The sequence below is a fragment of the Arachis ipaensis genome, chromosome B6 (assembly GCF_059453495.1).
Source record: "Arachis ipaensis isolate K30076 ecotype BB chromosome B6, ASM5945349v1, whole genome shotgun sequence".
NCBI classification, from domain to species: Eukaryota; Viridiplantae; Streptophyta; class Magnoliopsida; order Fabales; family Fabaceae; genus Arachis; species Arachis ipaensis.
Window position 1 is genome coordinate 66514462 of NC_142441.1, and position 13174 is coordinate 66527635.

Here is a 13174-nt window from a genome sequence, read left to right on the forward strand (position 1 = left end):
GAGACATGCATATGTTAATTATGTGCGCATATTTTAATAGGTGCGATCATACCAGCACTAATTCACCGGATCCCATCAGAACTCCGCAGTTAAGCGTGCTTGGGCGAGAGTAGTACTAGGATGGGTGACCTCCTGGGAAGTCCTCGTGTTGCACCTCTTTTTTTTTTTTTTTTTTTTTTTACGTCGTGCTTACCCTCGTTCTTTAAACGGCGCTATCTTGCACAGTTTTGTTAAAGCGAGTCTCAATGACCTGATTCTAGGCAAGCTCCCACGGGCCCCGCAAGGATTTGCAACTCGACTTACCCTACGTCGCGAGACATGCATATGTTAATTATGTGCGCATATTTTAATAGGTGCGATCATACCAGCACTAATTCACCGGATCCCATCAGAACTCCGCAGTTAAGCGTGCTTGGGCGAGAGTAGTACTAGGATGGGTGACCTCCTGGGAAGTCCTCGTGTTGCACCTCTTTTTTTTTTTTTTTTTTTTTTTTTTTTTTTTTTTTTTTTTTTTTACGTCGTGCTTACCCTCGTTCTTTAAACGGCGCTCTCTTGCACAGTTTTGTTAAAGCGAGTCTCAATGACCTGATTCTAGGCAAGCTCCCACGGGCCCCGCAAGGATTTGCAACTCGACTTACCCTACGTCGCGAGACATGCATATGTTAATTATGTGCGCATATTTTAATAGGTGCGATCATACCAGCACTAATTCACCGGATCCCATCAGAACTCCGCAGTTAAGCGTGCTTGGGCGAGAGTAGTACTAGGATGGGTGACCTCCTGGGAAGTCCTCGTGTTGCACCTCTTTTTTTTTTTTTTTTTTTTTACGTCGTGCTTACCCTCGTTCTTTAAACGGCGCTATCTTGCACAGTTTTGTTAAAGCGAGTCTCAATGACCTGATTCTAGGCAAGCTCCCACGGGCCCCGCAAGGATTTGCAACTCGACTTACCCTACGTCGCGAGACATGCATATGTTAATTATGTGCGCATATTTTAATAGGTGCGATCATACCAGCACTAATTCACCGGATCCCATCAGAACTCCGCAGTTAAGCGTGCTTGGGCGAGAGTAGTACTAGGATGGGTGACCTCCTGGGAAGTCCTCGTGTTGCACCTCTTTTTTTTTTTTTTTTTTTTTTTTTTTTTTTTTTTTTTTTTTTTTTTTTACGTCGTGCTTACCCTCGTTCTTTAAACGGCGCTATCTTGCACAGTTTAGTTAAAGCGAGTCTCAATGACCTGATTTTAGGCAAGCTCCCACGGGCCCCGCAGGGATTTGCAACTCGACTTACCCTACGTCGCGAGACATGCATATGATAATTATGTGCGCATATTTTAATAGGTGCGATCATAACAGCACTAATGCACCGGATCCCATCAGAACTCCGCAGTTAAGCGTGCTTGGGCGAGAATAGTACTAGGATGGGTGACCTCCTGGGAAGTCCTCGTTTTGCACCTCTTTTTTTTTTTTTTTTTTTTTTTTTTTTTTTTTTTTTTTTTTTTTTTTTTTACGTCGTGCTTACCCTCGTTCTTTAAACGGCGCTATCTTGCACAGTTTAGTTAAAGCGAGTCTCAATGACCTGATTTTAGGCAAGCTCCCACGGGCCCCGCAGGGATTTGCAACTCGACTTACCCTACGTCGCGAGACATGCATATGATAATTATGTGCGCATATTTTAATAGGTGCGATCATAACAGCACTAATGCACCGGATCCCATCAGAACTCCGCAGTTAAGCGTGCTTGGGCGAGAGTAGTACTAGGATGGGTGACCTCCTGGGAAGTCCTCGTGTTGCACCTCTTTTTTTTTTTTTTTTTTTTTTTTTTTTTTTTTTTTTTTTACGTCGTGCTTACCCTCGTTCTTTAAACGGCGCTATCTTGCACAGTTTTGTTAAAGCGAGTCTCAATGACCTGATTCTAGGCAAGCTCCCACGGGCCCCGCAAGGATTTGCAACTCGACTTACCCTACGTCGCGAGACATGCATATGTTAATTATGTGCGCATATTTTAATAGGTGCGATCATACCAGCACTAATTCACCGGATCCCATCAGAACTCCGCAGTTAAACGTGCTTGGGCGAGAGTAGTACTAGGATGGGTGACCTCCTGGGAAGTCCTCGTGTTGCACCTCTTTTTTTTTTTTTTTTTTTTTTAACGTCGTTCTTACCCTCGTTCTTTAAACGGCGCTATCTTGAATAGTTTAGCTAAAGCGAGTCTCAATGACCTCATTTTAGGCAAGCTCGCACGGGCCCCGCAGGGATTCGCAGCTCGACTTACCCTACGTCGCAAGACATGCATATGATAATTATGTGCGCATATTATAATAGGTGTGATCATACCAGCACTAATGCACCGGATCCCATCAGAACTCCGCAGTTAAGCGTGCTTGGGCGAGAGTAGTACTAGGATGGGTGACCTCCTGGGAAGTCCTCGTGTTGCACCTCGTTTTTTTTTTTTTTTTTTTTTTTTACGTCGTGCTTACCCTCGTTCTTTAAACGGCGCTATCTTGAATAGTTTAGCTAAAGCGAGTCTCAATGACCTCATTTTAGGCAAGCTCGCACGGGCCCCGCAGGGATTCGCAGCTCGACTTACCCTACGTCGCAAGACATGCATATGATAATTATGTGCGCATATTATAATAGGTGCGATCATACCAGCACTAATGCACCGGTTCCCATCAGAACTCCGCAGTTAAGCGTGCTTGGGCGAGAGTAGTACTAGGATGGGTGACCTCCTGGGAAGTCCTCGTGTTGCACCTCTTTTTTTTTTTTTTTTTTTTTTTTTTTTACGTCGTGCTTACCCTCGTTCTTTAAACGGCGCTATCTTGCACAGTTTTGTTAAAGCGAGTCTCAATGACCTGATTCTAGGCAAGCTCCCACGGGCCCCGCAAGGATTTGCAACTCGACTTACCCTACGTCGCGAGACATGCATATGTTAATTATGTGCGCATATTTTAATAGGTGCGATCATACCAGCACTAATTCACCGGATCCCATCAGAACTCCGCAGTTAAACGTGCTTGGGCGAGAGTAGTACTAGGATGGGTGACCTCCTGGGAAGTCCTCGTGTTGCACCTCTTTTTTTTTTTTTTTTTTTTTTTTTTTTTTTTTTTTTTTACGTCGTGCTTACCCTCGTTCTTTAAACGGCGCTATCTTGCACAGTTTAGTTAAAGCGAGTCTCAATGACCTGATTTTAGGCAAGCTCCCACGGGCCCCGCAGGGATTTGCAACTCGACTTACCCTACGTCGCGAGACATGCATATGATAATTATGTGCGCATATTTTAATAGGTGCGATCATAACAGCACTAATGCACCGGATCCCATCAGAACTCCGCAGTTAAGCGTGCTTGGGCGAGAGTAGTACTAGGATGGGTGACCTCCTTGGAAGTCCTCGTGTTGCACCTCTTTTTTTTTTTTTTTTTTTTTTTTTTTTTTTTACGTCGTGCTTACCCTCGTTCTTTAAACGGCGCTATCTTGCACAGTTTTGTTAAAGCGAGTCTCAATGACCTGATTCTAGGCAAGCTCCCACGGGCCCCGCAAGGATTTGCAACTCGACTTACCCTACGTCGCGAGACATGCATATGTTAATTATGTGCGCATATTATAATAGGTGCGATCATACCAGCACTAATTCACCGGATCCCATCAGAACTCCGCAGTTAAACGTGCTTGGGCGAGAGTAGTACTAGGATGGGTGACCTCCTGGGAAGTCCTCGTGTTGCACCTCTTTTTTTTTTTTTTTTTTTTTTTTTTTACGTCGTGCTTACCCTCGTTCTTTAAACGGCGCTATCTTGCACAGTTTAGTTAAAGCGAGTCTCAATGACCTGATTTTAGGCAAGCTCCCACGGGCCCCGCAGGGATTTGCAACTCGACTTACCCTACGTCGCGAGACATGCATATGATAATTATGTGCGCATATTTTAATAGGTGCGATCATAACAGCACTAATGCACCGGATCCCATCAGAACTCCGCAGTTAAGCGTGCTTGGGCGAGAGTAGTACTAGGATGGGTGACCTCCTGGGAAGTCCTCGTGTTGCACCTCTTTTTTTTTTTTTTTTTTTTTTTTTTTTTTTTTTTTTTACGTCGTGCTTACCCTCGTTCTTTAAACGGCGCTATCTTGCACAGTTTTGTTAAAGCGAGTCTCAATGACCTGATTCTAGGCAAGCTCCCACGGGCCCCGCAAGGATTTGCAACTCGACTTACCCTACGTCGCGAGACATGCATATGTTAATTATGTGCGCAAATTTTAATAGGTGCGATCATACCAGCACTAATTCACCGGATCCCATCAGAACTCCGCAGTTAAACGTGCTTGGGCGAGAGTAGTACTAGGATGGGTGACCTCCTGGGAAGTCCTCGTGTTGCACCTCTTTTTTTTTTTTTTTTTTTTTTTTACGTCGTTCTTACCCACGTTCTTTAAACGGCGCTATCTTGAATAGTTTAGCTAAAGCGAGTCTCAATGACCTCATTTTAGGCAAGCTCGCACGGGCCCCGCAGGGATTCGCAGCTCGACTTACCCTACGTCGCAAGACATGCATATGATAATTATGTGCGCATATTATAATAGGTGTGATCATACCAGCACTTATGCACCGGATCCCATCAGAACTCCGCAGTTAAGCGTGCTTGGGCGAGAGTAGTACTAGGATGGGTGACCTCCTGGGAAGTCCTCGTGTTGCACCTCTTTTTTTTTTTTTTTTTTACGCCGTGCTTACCCTCGTTCTTTAAACGGCGCTATCTTGAATAGTTTAGCTAAAGCGAGTCTCAATGACCTCATTTTAGGCAAGCACGCACGGGCCCCGCAGGGATTCGCAGCTCGACTTACCCTACGTCGCAAGACATGCATATGATAATTATGTGCGCATGTTATAATAGGTGCGATCATACCAGCACTAATGCACCGGTTCCCATCAGAACTCCGCAGTTAAGCGTGCTTGGGCTAGAGTAGTACTAGGATGGGTGACCTCCTGGGAAGTCCTCGTGTTGCACCTCTTTTTTTTTTTTTTTTTTTTTTTACGTCGTGCTTGCCCTCGTTCCTTAAACGGCGCTATCTTGCACAGTTTTGTTAAAGCGAGTCTCAATGACCTGATTCTAGGCAAGCTCCCACGGGCCCCGCAAGGATTTGCAACTCGACTTACCCTACGTCGCGAGACATGCATATGTTAATTATGTGCGCATATTTTAATAGGTGCGATCATACCAGCACTAATTCACCGGATCCCATCAGAACTCCGCAGTTAAACGTGCTTGGGCGAGAGTAGTACTAGGATGGGTGACCTCCTGGGAAGTCCTCGTGTTGCACCTCTTTTTTTTTTTTTTTTTTTTTTTTTTTTTTTTTTTTTTTTTTTTTTTTTTTTTTTTACGTCGTGCTTACCCTCGTTCTTTAAACGGCGCTATCTTGCACAGTTTAGTTAAAGCGAGTCTCAATGACCTGATTTTAGGCAAGCTCCCACGGGCCCCGCAGGGATTTGCAACTCGACTTACCCTACGTCGCGAGACATGCATATGATAATTATGTGCGCATATTTTAATAGGTGCGATCATAACAGCACTAATGCACCGGATCCCATCAGAACTCCGCAGTTAAGCGTGCTTTGGCGAGAGTAGTACTAGGATGGGTGACCTCCTGGGAAGTCCTCGTGTTGCACCTCTTTTTTTTTTTTTTTTTTTTTTTTTTTTTTTTTTTTTTTTTTTTTTTTTTTTTTTTTTTTACGTCGTGCTTACCCTCGTTCTTTAAACGGCGCTATCTTGCACAGTTTTGTTAAAGCGAGTCTCAATGACCTGATTCTAGGCAAGCTCCCACGGGCCCCGCAAGGATTTGCAACTCGACTTACCCTACGTCGCGAGACATGCATATGTTAATTATGTGCGCATATTTTAATAGGTGCGATCATACCAGCACTAATTCACCGGATCCCATCAGAACTCCGCAGTTAAACGTGCTTGGGCGAGAGTAGTACTAGGATGGGTGACCTCCTGGGAAGTCCTCGTGTTGCACCTCTTTTTTTTTTTTTTTTTTTTTTTTTTTACGTCGTTCTTACCCACGTTCTTTAAACGGCGCTATCTTGAATAGTTTAGCTAAAGCGAGTCTCAATGACCTCATTTTAGGCAAGCTCGCACGGGCCCCGCAGGGATTCGCAGCTCGACTTACCCTACGTCGCAAGACATGCATATGATAATTATGTGCGCATATTATAATAGGTGTGATCATACCAGCACTTATGCACCGGATCCCATCAGAACTCCGCAGTTAAGCGTGCTTGGGCGAGAGTAGTACTAGGATGGGTGACCTCCTGGGAAGTCCTCGTGTTGCACCTCTTTTTTTTTTTTTTTTTTACGTCGTGCTTACCCTCGTTCTTTAAACGGCGCTATCTTGAATAGTTTAGCTAAAGCGAGTCTCAATGACCTCATTTTAGGCAAGCTCGCACGGGCCCCGCAGGGATTCGCAGCTCGACTTACCCTACGTCGCAAGACATGCATATGATAATTATGTGCGCATGTTATAATAGGTGCGATCATACCAGCACTAATGCACTGGTTCCCATCAGAACTCCGCAGTTAAGCGTGCTTGGGCTAGAGTAGTACTAGGATGGGTGACCTCCTGGGAAGTCCTCGTGTTGCACCTCTTTTTTTTTTTTTTTTTTTTTTTTTACGTCGTGCTTGCCCTCGTTCCTTAAACGGCGCTATCTTGCACAGTTTTGTTAAAGCGAGTCTCAATGACCTGATTCTAGGCAAGCTCCCACGGGCCCCGCAAGGATTTGCAACTCGACTTACCCTACGTCGCGAGACATGCATATGTTAATTATGTGCGCATATTTTAATAGGTGCGATCATACCAGCACTAATTCACCGGATCCCATCAGAACTCCGCAGTTAAACGTGCTTGGGCGAGAGTAGTACTAGGATGGGTGACCTCCTGGGAAGTCCTCGTGTTGCACCTCTTTTTTTTTTTTTTTTTTTTTTTTTTTTTTTTTTTTTTTTTTTTTTTACGTCGTGCTTACCCTCGTTCTTTAAACGGCGCTATCTTGCACAGTTTAGTTAAAGCGAGTCTCAATGACCTGATTTTAGGCAAGCTCCCACGGGCCCCGCAGGGATTTGCAACTCGACTTACCCTACGTCGCGAGACATGCATATGATAATTATGTGCGCATATTTTAATAGGTGCGATCATAACAGCACTAATGCACCGGATCCCATCAGAACTCCGCAGTTAAGCGTGCTTGGGCGAGAGTAGTACTAGGATGGGTGACCTCCTGGGAAGTCCTCGTGTTGCACCTCTTTTTTTTTTTTTTTTTTTTTTTTTTTTTTTTTTTTTTACGTCGTGCTTACCCTCGTTCTTTAAACGGCGCTATCTTGCACAGTTTTGTTAAAGCGAGTCTCAATGACCTGATTCTAGGCAAGCTCCCACGGGCCCCGCAAGGATTTGCAACTCGACTTACCCTACGTCGCGAGACATGCATATGTTAATTATGTGCGCATATTTTAATAGGTGCGATCATACCAGCACTAATTCACCGGATCCCATCAGAACTCCGCAGTTAAACGTGCTTGGGCGAGAGTAGTACTAGGATGGGTGACCTCCTGGGAAGTCCTCGTGTTGCACCTCTTTTTTTTTTTTTTTTTTTTTTTTTTTTTTTTTTTACGTCGTTCTTACCCTCGTTCTTTAAACGGCGCTATCTTGAATAGTTTAGCTAAAGCGAGTCTCAATGACCTCATTTTAGGCAAGCTCGCACGGGCCCCGCAGGGATTCGCAGCTCGACTTACCCTACGTCGCAAGACATGCATATGATAATTATGTGCGCATATTATAATAGGTGTGATCATACCAGCACTAATGCACCGGATCCCATCAGAACTCCGCAGTTAAGCGTGCTTGGGCGAGAGTAGTACTAGGATGGGTGACCTCCTGGGAAGTCCTCGTGTTGCACCTCGTTTTTTTTTTTTTTTTTTTTTTTTACGTCGTGCTTACCCTCGTTCTTTAAACGGCGCTATCTTGAATAGTTTAGCTAAAGCGAGTCTCAATGACCTCATTTTAGGCAAGCTCGCACGGGCCCCGCAGGGATTCGCAGCTCGACTTACCCTACGTCGCAAGACATGCATATGATAATTATGTGCGCATATTATAATAGGTGCGATCATACCAGCACTAATGCACCGGTTCCCATCAGAACTCCGCAGTTAAGCGTGCTTGGGCTAGAGTAGTACTAGGATGGGTGACCTCCTGGGAAGTCCTCGTGTTGCACCTCTTTTTTTTTTTTTTTTTTTTTTTTTACGTCGTGCTTGCCCTCGTTCTTTAAACGGCGCTATCTTGCACAGTTTTGTTAAAGCGAGTCTCAATGACCTGATTCTAGGCAAGCTCCCACGGGCCCCGCAAGGATTTGCAACTCGACTTACCCTACGTCGCGAGACATGCATATGTTAATTATGTGCGCATATTTTAATAGGTGCGATCATACCAGCACTAATTCACCGGATCCCATCAGAACTCCGCAGTTAAACGTGCTTGGGCGAGAGTAGTACTAGGATGGGTGACCTCCTGGGAAGTCCTCGTGTTGCACCTCTTTTTTTTTTTTTTTTTTTTTTTTTTTTACGTCGTGCTTACCCTCGTTCTTTAAACGGCGCTATCTTGCACAGTTTAGTTAAAGCGAGTCTCAATGACCTGATTTTAGGCAAGCTCCCACGGGCCCCGCAGGGATTTGCAACTCGACTTACCCTACGTCGCGAGACATGCATATGATAATTATGTGCGCATATTTTAATAGGTGCGATCATAACAGCACTAATGCACCGGATCCCATCAGAACTCCGCAGTTAAGCGTGCTTGGGCGAGAGTAGTACTAGGATGGGTGACCTCCTGGGAAGTCCTCGTGTTGCACCTCTTTTTTTTTTTTTTTTTTTTTTTTTTTTTTTTTTTTTTTTTTTTTTTTTTACGTCGTGCTTACCCTCGTTCTTTAAACGGCGCTATCTTGCACAGTTTTGTTAAAGCGAGTCTCAATGACCTGATTCTAGGCAAGCTCCCACGGGCCCCGCAAGGATTTGCAACTCGACTTACCCTACGTCGCGAGACATGCATATGTTAATTATGTGCGCATATTTTAATAGGTGCGATCATACCAGCACTAATTCACCGGATCCCATCAGAACTCCGCAGTTAAACGTGCTTGGGCGAGAGTAGTACTAGGATGGGTGACCTCCTGGGAAGTCCTCGTGTTGCACCTCTTTTTTTTTTTTTTTTTTTTTTTTTTTACGTCGTGCTTGCCCTCGTTCTTTAAACGGCGCTATCTTGCACAGTTTTGTTAAAGCGAGTCTCAAAGACCTGATTCTAGGCAAGCTCCCACGGGCCCCGCAAGGATTTGCAACTCGACTTACCCTACGTCGCGAGACATGCATATGTTAATTATGTGCGCATATTTTAATAGGTGCGATCATACCAGCACTAATTCACCGGATCCCATCAGAACTCCGCAGTTAAACGTGCTTGGGCGAGAGTAGTACTAGGATGGGTGACCTCCTGGGAAGTCCTCGTGTTGCACCTCTTTTTTTTTTTTTTTTTTTTTTTTTTTTTTTTTTTTTTTTTTTTTTTTTTTTTTTTTTTTACGTCGTGCTTACCCTCGTTCTTTAAACGGCGCTATCTTGCACAGTTTTGTTAAAGCGAGTCTCAATGACCTGATTCTAGGCAAGCTCCCACGGGCCCCGCAAGGATTTGCAACTCGACTTACCCTACGTCGCGAGACATGCATATGTTAATTATGTGCGCATATTTTAATAGGTGCGATCATACCAGCACTAATTCACCGGATCCCATCAGAACTCCGCAGTTAAACGTGCTTGGGCGAGAGTAGTACTAGGATGGGTGACCTCCTGGGAAGTCCTCGTGTTGCACCTCTTTTTTTTTTTTTTTTTTTTTTTTACGTCGTTCTTACCCACGTTCTTTAAACGGCGCTATCTTGAATAGTTTAGCTAAAGCGAGTCTCAATGACCTCATTTTAGGCAAGCTCGCACGGGCCCCGCAGGGATTCGCAGCTCGACTTACCCTACGTCGCAAGACATGCATATGATAATTATGTGCGCATATTATAATAGGTGTGATCATACCAGCACTTATGCACCGGATCCCATCAGAACTCCGCAGTTAAGCGTGCTTGGGCGAGAGTAGTACTAGGATGGGTGACCTCCTGGGAAGTCCTCGTGTTGCACCTCTTTTTTTTTTTTTTTTTTACGTCGTGCTTACCCTCGTTCTTTAAACGGCGCTATCTTGAATAGTTTAGCTAAAGCGAGTCTCAATGACCTCATTTTAGGCAAGCACGCACGGGCCCCGCAGGGATTCGCAGCTCGACTTACCCTACGTCGCAAGACATGCATATGATAATTATGTGCGCATGTTATAATAGGTGCGATCATACCAGCACTAATGCACCGGTTCCCATCAGAACTCCGCAGTTAAGCGTGCTTGGGCTAGAGTAGTACTAGGATGGGTGACCTCCTGGGAAGTCCTCGTGTTGCACCTCTTTTTTTTTTTTTTTTTTATTTTTACGTCGTGCTTGCCCTCGTTCCTTAAACGGCGCTATCTTGCACAGTTTTGTTAAAGCGAGTCTCAATGACCTGATTCTAGGCAAGCTCCCACGGGCCCCGCAAGGATTTGCAACTCGACTTACCCTACGTCGCGAGACATGCATATGTTAATTATGTGCGCATATTTTAATAGGTGCGATCATACCAGCACTAATTCACCGGATCCCATCAGAACTCCGCAGTTAAACGTGCTTGGGCGAGAGTAGTACTAGGATGGGTGACCTCCTGGGAAGTCCTCGTGTTGCACCTCTTTTTTTTTTTTTTTTTTTTTTTTTTTTTTTTTTACGTCGTGCTTACCCTCGTTCTTTAAACGGCGCTATCTTGCACAGTTTAGTTAAAGCGAGTCTCAATGACCTGATTTTAGGCAAGCTCCCACGGGCCCCGCAGGGATTTGCAACTCGACTTACCCTACGTCGCGAGACATGCATATGATAATTATGTGCGCATATTTTAATAGGTGCGATCATAACAGCACTAATGCACCGGATCCCATCAGAACTCCGCAGTTAAGCGTGCTTGGGCGAGAGTAGTACTAGGATGGGTGACCTCCTGGGAAGTCCTCGTGTTGCACCTCTTTTTTTTTTTTTTTTTTTTTTTTTTTTTTTTTTTTTTTTTTTTTTTTTTTACGTCGTGCTTACCCTCGTTCTTTAAACGGCGCTATCTTGCACAGTTTTGTTAAAGCGAGTCTCAATGACCTGATTCTAGGCAAGCTCCCACGGGCCCCGCAAGGATTTGCAACTCGACTTACCCTACGTCGCGAGACATGCATATGTTAATTATGTGCGCATATTTTAATAGGTGCGATCATACCAGCACTAATTCACCGGATCCCATCAGAACTCCGCAGTTAAACGTGCTTGGGCGAGAGTAGTACTAGGATGGGTGACCTCCTGGGAAGTCCTCGTGTTGCACCTCTTTTTTTTTTTTTTTTTTTTTTTTTTACGTCGTTCTTACCCACGTTCTTTAAACGGCGCTATCTTGAATAGTTTAGCTAAAGCGAGTCTCAATGACCTCATTTTAGGCAAGCTCGCACGGGCCCCGCAGGGATTCGCAGCTCGACTTACCCTACGTCGCAAGACATGCATATGATAATTATGTGCGCATATTATAATAGGTGTGATCATACCAGCACTTATGCACCGGATCCCATCAGAACTCCGCAGTTAAGCGTGCTTGGGCGAGAGTAGTACTAGGATGGGTGACCTCCTGGGAAGTCCTCGTGTTGCACCTCTTTTTTTTTTTTTTTTTACGTCGTGCTTACCCTCGTTCTTTAAACGGCGCTATCTTGAATAGTTTAGCTAAAGCGAGTCTCAATGACCTCATTTTAGGCAAGCTCGCACGGGCCCCGCAGGGATTCGCAGCTCGACTTACCCTACGTCGCAAGACATGCATATGATAATTATGTGCGCATGTTATAATAGGTGCGATCATACCAGCACTAATGCACCGGTTCCCATCAGAACTCCGCAGTTAAGCGTGCTTGGGCTAGAGTAGTACTAGGATGGGTGACCTCCTGGGAAGTCCTCGTGTTGCACCTCTTTTTTTTTTTTTTTTTTTTTTTTTTTTACGTCGTGCTTGCCCTCGTTCCTTAAACGGCGCTATCTTGCACAGTTTTGTTAAAGCGAGTCTCAATGACCTGATTCTAGGCAAGCTCCCACGGGCCCCGCAAGGATTTGCAACTCGACTTACCCTACGTCGCGAGACATGCATATGTTAATTATGTGCGCATATTTTAATAGGTGCGATCATACCAGCACTAATTCACCGGATCCCATCAGAACTCCGCAGTTAAACGTGCTTGGGCGAGAGTAGTACTAGGATGGGTGACCTCCTGGGAAGTCCTCGTGTTGCACCTTTTTTTTTTTTTTTTTTTTTTTTTTTTTTTTTTTTTTTTTTTTTTTTTTTTTTTTTTTTACGTCGTGCTTACCCTCGTTCTTTAAACGGCGCTATCTTGCACAGTTTAGTTAAAGCGAGTCTCAATGACCTGATTTTAGGCAAGCTCCCACGGGCCCCGCAGGGATTTGCAACTCGACTTACCCTACGTCGCGAGACATGCATATGATAATTATGTGCGCATATTTTAATAGGTGCGATCATAACAGCACTAATGCACCGGATCCCATCAGAACTCCGCAGTTAAGCGTGCTTGGGCGAGAGTAGTACTAGGATGGGTGACCTCCTGGGAAGTCCTCGTGTTGCACCTCTTTTTTTTTTTTTTTTTTTTTTTTTTTTTTTTTTTTTTTTTTTACGTCGTGCTTACCCTCGTTCTTTAAACGGCGCTATCTTGCACAGTTTTGTTAAAGCGAGTCTCAATGACCTGATTCTAGGCAAGCTCCCACGGGCCCCGCAAGGATTTGCAACTCGACTTACCCTACGTCGCGAGACATGCATATGTTAATTATGTGCGCATATTTTAATAGGTGCGATCATACCAGCACTAATTCACCGGATCCCATCAGAACTCCGCAGTTAAACGTGCTTGGGCGAGAGTAGTACTAGGATGGGTGACCTCCTGGGAAGTCCTCGTGTTGCACCTCTTTTTTTTTTTTTTTTTTTTTTTTTTTTTACGTCGTTCTTACCCACGTTCTTTAAACGGCGCTATCT

The 13174-nt window shown here is 44.7% G+C and overlaps 41 non-coding genes across 41 annotated transcripts; all 41 read left to right on the top strand.

Annotated features, from left to right (window-relative positions):
* The first annotated feature begins 38 nt into the window (after positions 1-38).
* Positions 39-157, top strand: LOC148559352 (5S ribosomal RNA). Its single transcript, XR_015889121.1, has one exon. It is a non-coding gene; the product is annotated as a 5S ribosomal RNA (ribosomal RNA).
* Positions 158-351: 194 nt separating this feature from the next.
* On the top strand, positions 352-470 carry LOC148559353 (5S ribosomal RNA). Its single transcript, XR_015889122.1, has one exon. It is a non-coding gene; the product is annotated as a 5S ribosomal RNA (ribosomal RNA).
* A 216-nt stretch (positions 471-686) lies between these two features.
* LOC148559354 (5S ribosomal RNA) lies at positions 687-805 on the top strand. The gene has a single exon (XR_015889123.1). It is a non-coding gene; the product is annotated as a 5S ribosomal RNA (ribosomal RNA).
* Positions 806-997: 192 nt separating this feature from the next.
* LOC148559355 (5S ribosomal RNA) lies at positions 998-1116 on the top strand. The gene has a single exon (XR_015889124.1). It is a non-coding gene; the product is annotated as a 5S ribosomal RNA (ribosomal RNA).
* Positions 1117-1336: 220 nt separating this feature from the next.
* On the top strand, positions 1337-1455 carry LOC148559356 (5S ribosomal RNA). Its single transcript, XR_015891106.1, has one exon. It is a non-coding gene; the product is annotated as a 5S ribosomal RNA (ribosomal RNA).
* A 222-nt stretch (positions 1456-1677) lies between these two features.
* LOC148559357 (5S ribosomal RNA) lies at positions 1678-1796 on the top strand. The gene has a single exon (XR_015890228.1). It is a non-coding gene; the product is annotated as a 5S ribosomal RNA (ribosomal RNA).
* A 211-nt stretch (positions 1797-2007) lies between these two features.
* Positions 2008-2126, top strand: LOC148559358 (5S ribosomal RNA). Its single transcript, XR_015889552.1, has one exon. It is a non-coding gene; the product is annotated as a 5S ribosomal RNA (ribosomal RNA).
* A 194-nt stretch (positions 2127-2320) lies between these two features.
* LOC148559359 (5S ribosomal RNA) lies at positions 2321-2439 on the top strand. The gene has a single exon (XR_015888806.1). It is a non-coding gene; the product is annotated as a 5S ribosomal RNA (ribosomal RNA).
* Positions 2440-2635: 196 nt separating this feature from the next.
* On the top strand, positions 2636-2754 carry LOC148559360 (5S ribosomal RNA). Its single transcript, XR_015889991.1, has one exon. It is a non-coding gene; the product is annotated as a 5S ribosomal RNA (ribosomal RNA).
* A 199-nt stretch (positions 2755-2953) lies between these two features.
* Positions 2954-3072, top strand: LOC148559361 (5S ribosomal RNA). The gene has a single exon (XR_015889553.1). It is a non-coding gene; the product is annotated as a 5S ribosomal RNA (ribosomal RNA).
* A 210-nt stretch (positions 3073-3282) lies between these two features.
* Positions 3283-3401, top strand: LOC148559362 (5S ribosomal RNA). Its single transcript, XR_015891102.1, has one exon. It is a non-coding gene; the product is annotated as a 5S ribosomal RNA (ribosomal RNA).
* Positions 3402-3604: 203 nt separating this feature from the next.
* On the top strand, positions 3605-3723 carry LOC148559363 (5S ribosomal RNA). Its single transcript, XR_015889554.1, has one exon. It is a non-coding gene; the product is annotated as a 5S ribosomal RNA (ribosomal RNA).
* Positions 3724-3921: 198 nt separating this feature from the next.
* Positions 3922-4040, top strand: LOC148559364 (5S ribosomal RNA). The gene has a single exon (XR_015890230.1). It is a non-coding gene; the product is annotated as a 5S ribosomal RNA (ribosomal RNA).
* Positions 4041-4249: 209 nt separating this feature from the next.
* LOC148559365 (5S ribosomal RNA) lies at positions 4250-4368 on the top strand. The gene has a single exon (XR_015889555.1). It is a non-coding gene; the product is annotated as a 5S ribosomal RNA (ribosomal RNA).
* Positions 4369-4563: 195 nt separating this feature from the next.
* Positions 4564-4682, top strand: LOC148559366 (5S ribosomal RNA). The gene has a single exon (XR_015889378.1). It is a non-coding gene; the product is annotated as a 5S ribosomal RNA (ribosomal RNA).
* Positions 4683-4871: 189 nt separating this feature from the next.
* LOC148559367 (5S ribosomal RNA) lies at positions 4872-4990 on the top strand. The gene has a single exon (XR_015891177.1). It is a non-coding gene; the product is annotated as a 5S ribosomal RNA (ribosomal RNA).
* A 194-nt stretch (positions 4991-5184) lies between these two features.
* Positions 5185-5303, top strand: LOC148559368 (5S ribosomal RNA). The gene has a single exon (XR_015889556.1). It is a non-coding gene; the product is annotated as a 5S ribosomal RNA (ribosomal RNA).
* Positions 5304-5530: 227 nt separating this feature from the next.
* LOC148559369 (5S ribosomal RNA) lies at positions 5531-5649 on the top strand. Its single transcript, XR_015891471.1, has one exon. It is a non-coding gene; the product is annotated as a 5S ribosomal RNA (ribosomal RNA).
* A 231-nt stretch (positions 5650-5880) lies between these two features.
* On the top strand, positions 5881-5999 carry LOC148559370 (5S ribosomal RNA). The gene has a single exon (XR_015889558.1). It is a non-coding gene; the product is annotated as a 5S ribosomal RNA (ribosomal RNA).
* A 198-nt stretch (positions 6000-6197) lies between these two features.
* On the top strand, positions 6198-6316 carry LOC148559371 (5S ribosomal RNA). The gene has a single exon (XR_015889379.1). It is a non-coding gene; the product is annotated as a 5S ribosomal RNA (ribosomal RNA).
* A 189-nt stretch (positions 6317-6505) lies between these two features.
* Positions 6506-6624, top strand: LOC148559372 (5S ribosomal RNA). Its single transcript, XR_015891629.1, has one exon. It is a non-coding gene; the product is annotated as a 5S ribosomal RNA (ribosomal RNA).
* A 196-nt stretch (positions 6625-6820) lies between these two features.
* On the top strand, positions 6821-6939 carry LOC148559373 (5S ribosomal RNA). The gene has a single exon (XR_015889559.1). It is a non-coding gene; the product is annotated as a 5S ribosomal RNA (ribosomal RNA).
* Positions 6940-7157: 218 nt separating this feature from the next.
* LOC148559374 (5S ribosomal RNA) lies at positions 7158-7276 on the top strand. Its single transcript, XR_015890231.1, has one exon. It is a non-coding gene; the product is annotated as a 5S ribosomal RNA (ribosomal RNA).
* A 209-nt stretch (positions 7277-7485) lies between these two features.
* LOC148559375 (5S ribosomal RNA) lies at positions 7486-7604 on the top strand. Its single transcript, XR_015889560.1, has one exon. It is a non-coding gene; the product is annotated as a 5S ribosomal RNA (ribosomal RNA).
* Positions 7605-7810: 206 nt separating this feature from the next.
* LOC148559376 (5S ribosomal RNA) lies at positions 7811-7929 on the top strand. The gene has a single exon (XR_015888808.1). It is a non-coding gene; the product is annotated as a 5S ribosomal RNA (ribosomal RNA).
* Positions 7930-8125: 196 nt separating this feature from the next.
* LOC148559377 (5S ribosomal RNA) lies at positions 8126-8244 on the top strand. The gene has a single exon (XR_015891178.1). It is a non-coding gene; the product is annotated as a 5S ribosomal RNA (ribosomal RNA).
* A 196-nt stretch (positions 8245-8440) lies between these two features.
* On the top strand, positions 8441-8559 carry LOC148559378 (5S ribosomal RNA). The gene has a single exon (XR_015889561.1). It is a non-coding gene; the product is annotated as a 5S ribosomal RNA (ribosomal RNA).
* A 199-nt stretch (positions 8560-8758) lies between these two features.
* Positions 8759-8877, top strand: LOC148559379 (5S ribosomal RNA). Its single transcript, XR_015890232.1, has one exon. It is a non-coding gene; the product is annotated as a 5S ribosomal RNA (ribosomal RNA).
* Positions 8878-9098: 221 nt separating this feature from the next.
* LOC148559380 (5S ribosomal RNA) lies at positions 9099-9217 on the top strand. Its single transcript, XR_015889562.1, has one exon. It is a non-coding gene; the product is annotated as a 5S ribosomal RNA (ribosomal RNA).
* A 198-nt stretch (positions 9218-9415) lies between these two features.
* LOC148559381 (5S ribosomal RNA) lies at positions 9416-9534 on the top strand. The gene has a single exon (XR_015889564.1). It is a non-coding gene; the product is annotated as a 5S ribosomal RNA (ribosomal RNA).
* Positions 9535-9765: 231 nt separating this feature from the next.
* On the top strand, positions 9766-9884 carry LOC148559382 (5S ribosomal RNA). Its single transcript, XR_015889565.1, has one exon. It is a non-coding gene; the product is annotated as a 5S ribosomal RNA (ribosomal RNA).
* A 195-nt stretch (positions 9885-10079) lies between these two features.
* LOC148559383 (5S ribosomal RNA) lies at positions 10080-10198 on the top strand. Its single transcript, XR_015889380.1, has one exon. It is a non-coding gene; the product is annotated as a 5S ribosomal RNA (ribosomal RNA).
* Positions 10199-10387: 189 nt separating this feature from the next.
* LOC148559384 (5S ribosomal RNA) lies at positions 10388-10506 on the top strand. The gene has a single exon (XR_015891179.1). It is a non-coding gene; the product is annotated as a 5S ribosomal RNA (ribosomal RNA).
* A 195-nt stretch (positions 10507-10701) lies between these two features.
* On the top strand, positions 10702-10820 carry LOC148559385 (5S ribosomal RNA). Its single transcript, XR_015889566.1, has one exon. It is a non-coding gene; the product is annotated as a 5S ribosomal RNA (ribosomal RNA).
* A 205-nt stretch (positions 10821-11025) lies between these two features.
* LOC148559386 (5S ribosomal RNA) lies at positions 11026-11144 on the top strand. Its single transcript, XR_015890233.1, has one exon. It is a non-coding gene; the product is annotated as a 5S ribosomal RNA (ribosomal RNA).
* A 222-nt stretch (positions 11145-11366) lies between these two features.
* LOC148559387 (5S ribosomal RNA) lies at positions 11367-11485 on the top strand. The gene has a single exon (XR_015889567.1). It is a non-coding gene; the product is annotated as a 5S ribosomal RNA (ribosomal RNA).
* A 197-nt stretch (positions 11486-11682) lies between these two features.
* Positions 11683-11801, top strand: LOC148559388 (5S ribosomal RNA). Its single transcript, XR_015889381.1, has one exon. It is a non-coding gene; the product is annotated as a 5S ribosomal RNA (ribosomal RNA).
* A 188-nt stretch (positions 11802-11989) lies between these two features.
* On the top strand, positions 11990-12108 carry LOC148559389 (5S ribosomal RNA). Its single transcript, XR_015891180.1, has one exon. It is a non-coding gene; the product is annotated as a 5S ribosomal RNA (ribosomal RNA).
* Positions 12109-12307: 199 nt separating this feature from the next.
* LOC148559390 (5S ribosomal RNA) lies at positions 12308-12426 on the top strand. The gene has a single exon (XR_015889684.1). It is a non-coding gene; the product is annotated as a 5S ribosomal RNA (ribosomal RNA).
* A 229-nt stretch (positions 12427-12655) lies between these two features.
* LOC148559391 (5S ribosomal RNA) lies at positions 12656-12774 on the top strand. The gene has a single exon (XR_015890234.1). It is a non-coding gene; the product is annotated as a 5S ribosomal RNA (ribosomal RNA).
* Positions 12775-12988: 214 nt separating this feature from the next.
* Positions 12989-13107, top strand: LOC148559392 (5S ribosomal RNA). The gene has a single exon (XR_015889568.1). It is a non-coding gene; the product is annotated as a 5S ribosomal RNA (ribosomal RNA).
* The last annotated feature ends 67 nt before the right edge of the window (positions 13108-13174 follow it).